The sequence below is a fragment of the Amblyomma americanum genome, chromosome 6 (genome assembly GCF_052857255.1).
Source record: "Amblyomma americanum isolate KBUSLIRL-KWMA chromosome 6, ASM5285725v1, whole genome shotgun sequence".
Lineage (NCBI taxonomy): Eukaryota > Metazoa > Arthropoda > Arachnida > Ixodida > Ixodidae > Amblyomma > Amblyomma americanum.
Window position 1 is genome coordinate 124,367,167 of NC_135502.1, and position 3,671 is coordinate 124,370,837.

General features: G+C 47.8%; 1 non-coding gene across 1 annotated transcript; it reads left to right on the plus strand.

Moving 5' to 3' along the window:
* Window positions 1-2,448: 2,448 nt before the first annotated feature.
* TRNAW-CCA (transfer RNA tryptophan (anticodon CCA)) lies at window positions 2,449-2,522 on the plus strand. Its single transcript has one exon. It is a non-coding gene; the product is annotated as a tRNA-Trp (tRNA).
* Window positions 2,523-3,671: the final 1,149 nt, after the last annotated feature.

The window sequence follows — 3,671 nt, forward strand, 5'->3', positions numbered from 1 at the left end:
CTCAACAACTTGATTCTTCGCCACGGGACTCCGAAGGAACTGCTCAGTGACCGCGGACGCGTTTTCTTGTGCGACGCTCTCGAGGCCCTACTGAAAGAATGTCGCATCATTCATCGCACCGCTACTTCTTACCACCCTCAGACGAATGGCCTGACAGAACGCTTCAACCGTACTCTGAGTGACATGCTGGCCATGTACGTCAACGACGCTCATTCCAACTGGGACCACGTTCTTCCCTTCGTAACCTACGCGTACAACACTGCGATACAGACCACCACTGGATTCTCTCCCTTTTTTCTTCTTTACGGGCGCGAGCCAACCTGCACAATGGACGCGCTTTTTCCCTACCGCCCTGATGTTTCTGAATCGACGCCACTCTCGGACGCCGCCCAGTATGCAGAAGAATGCCGTCAGCTCGCTCGTTCGCTCACAAAGGAAAATCAATGGCAACAAAAACACCATCGTGACACTGGTGAGGCGCCTTCATATGCGCCCAACTCCCTGGTGTGGCTCTGGGTTCCTGCCACAACCGCCGGCCTGTCAAAGAAGCTTCTTGCTCGGTATCACGGTCCATACCGAGTGCTTCAAAAAACATCTCCTGTGAACTACGTAGTTGAGCCCGTTACGCCATCTGCGGACTTGCGTCGCCGTGGACGCGAAATAGTTCATGTGGACCGAATCAAGCCCTACTACGATCCGTCTGTCCTTTCGGCACCATGAGTCGCCAGGATGGCTCCTTCTCTGCCCGGGGGGAAACTGTAGTGTGGTAATCTTCATCGATATAACCACTGACATGCGTCGCGTGCTGCCGCTCTCAAGGACGAAGAAGTTGTTCGCTGCCTTGCTCTTTCGCCACGCCTGACGCTTCGCTGCGAGTCTCCCCTGAGCGGCTGGAATCATCTGGGTTCACCGAATAAACACACCCCTACATCATATATATTTTTTATTATTTTTTATTTTTTGTGTGTGTTAATATTTTCTTCTTTCAAAGTTCTCTTGTGCTACTAATTTTTCTCCTCTTTTTCCTTTTCGTTTTCTCTCCCAAATTCCTCTCTGCCTTCTCATTACGCACTCGGGCTTCGCTCAATATTTGTTGTCTTTTTCCTCCACGGCTGCCACTTTTTCACGGGAAGCGCACTGCCGGACACGGGTTGAAACGGCCTAGTTTATTTATGGGAAGAAGGGCGCCAGGATGTCTGGTAGAAAAAGCCCGACGGAAGGGCCTACCGAAGAAAAGAAGCAAAGATACGCATACGACACCACTGCAGGTTGCCGCTGCGGCGCGCAACAAGTGTCTCTCGTGCGCGTCCCCGGCAAGCGTCTCAGGATACCTGATACGGGCCGGCGGCGCGGACTCGGCGGCGTCTTGCGGGGGTGTCGTAGAGAAGGGGGGTGGGGGGGGGGGGGGGGGGGGGGGAGTGCGGCCTCCCGGCGCGCCGAGAGCCGTGTTTAACGCTCCTTTCCGTTTTCTATCGCTGTTCAAATTCGTTGACTTTTCTACTCCTTTACTATTTCCACCTCCCCGTTTTGCTCTGCGTTTTTTCTGTGTTTAATTTAGCCACTGCCCCTGTGAGAGCTGCTGCGCGGTCCATTATACGGCCCCTTGCCCTCACTCTCAAGTTTGCTTTGAGGGCGGAGTTTATACATCCTCGCCCGCTTTGTGTCCTTATATTGACAAGACTGTTTCATTGTAAGCCTGCCCTGACGAAGGGAATACCATTCCCGAAACTGTTGGCACAATAAACCTATAAAACGAACAGTCGCGTTTGTCGTAATACTGCACTTATATACATATATATATATATATATATATATATATATATATATATATATATATATATATATATATATATATATATATATATATATATATATATATGAACACTCTCAAGGCTCGCTTACAACTAGTAAACATAAATACCCACGAGAGCAGCAGATTGGGCAGCCGTCGCCGTAGCTCAGTTGGTAAGAGCACCGGACGCGATATTCGGAGGTCGTGGGTTCGGATCCCACCGGCGGCATGGTTGTTTTTTCTGCTGCTTTATAAGTAATTTTCTTTAAGCGATTTATTAATCGAAGTAATATTATCCCACTGGTAAGCATAACACATTAAAAAAAAAAAATTAACGTTCCCCTATGTACCTTGGTTTCGGTGACTGTTGGCTCCCTTCATAAATTTGTCAAACGGGCCCCTCATTTCCTTTAACTTGTCTGCTAATAGCTTAACGAGGGTCTCGGTTCTGGCAGTCTTGATGCCATAGGTAGCATAAGAGGGCTCTCACACAGTTTCCGCCCCTCGCCGTTAGATGACGTTCTACGTTACGCTCGCGGTATTAAAGGACGTGCTACGTCCGCCGCTATGGTCGAGGGTGGCGCTGGTGAACACTCTCAAGGCTCGCTTACAACCAGTAAACATAAATACCCACGAGAGCAGCAGATTGGACAGCCGTCGCCGTAGCTCAGTTGGTAAGAGCACCGGACGCCATATTCGGAGGTCGTGGGTTCGGATCCCACCGGCGGCATGGTTGTTTTTTCTGCTGCTTTATAAGTAATTTTCTTTAAGCGATTTATTAATCGAAGTAATATTATCCCACTGGTAAGCATAACACATTAAAAAAAAAAATTAACGTTCCCCTATGTACCTTGGTTTCGGTGACTGTTGGCTCCCTTCATAAATTTGTCAAACGGGCCCCTCATTTCCTTTAACTTGTCTGCTAATAGCTTAACGAGGGTCTCGGTTCTGGCAGTCTTGATGCCATAGGTAGCATAAGAGGGCTCTCACACAGTTTCCGCCCTCGCCGTTAGATGACGTTCTACGTTACGCTCGCGGTATTACAGGACGTGCTACGTCCGCCGCTATTGTCGAGGGTGGCGCTGGTGAACACTCTCAAGGCTCGCTTACAACCAGTAAACATAAATACCCACGAGAGCAGCAGATTGGACAGCCGTCGCCGTAGCTCAGTTGGTAAGAGCACCGGACGCGATATTCGGAGGTCGTGGGTTCGGATCCCACCGGCGGCATGGTTGTTTTTTCTGCTGCTTTATAAGTAATTTTTTTTAAGCGATTTATTATTCTAAGTAATATTATCCCACTGGTAAGCATAACACATTAAAAAAAAAAATTAACGTTCCCCTATGTACCTTGGTTTCGGTGACTGTTGGCTCCCTTCATAAATATATATATATATATATATATATATATATATATATATATATATATATATATATATATATATATATATATATATATATATATATATATATATACATTATGTCCGACGCTCGTGTTATTGGGACTTAGGTAATTCTAGCTTAATATGTAATACCTAACCCTATGCTCTGTCACTGCTTGTTAAAAGGGGCTGCGGACCTTGTCAAGCCACAAAAGGCTTTTTGTTTCGCGGTCCTCAACATTGTAGTGTTGAAATAAATTGAATTAAATTGAAAAAGTATCCAACGCACCAAACGCACTGCTCAACGGTTCGACCAGGCCGCGAACACGGGCCCTATGCTGCACCTGAAAAGCACAGCGTGCTCGCCGGGGGGCAGTGAGGAGAACGGGGAAACTCCATTCCCGTTGGCAACTGTCCAGGCACAATATGGCGTAACAAGCCACGCACTGGCCCCACCGAAGCCGACTCACACCGAGAAATCGTCCGGAGAAACGCTAC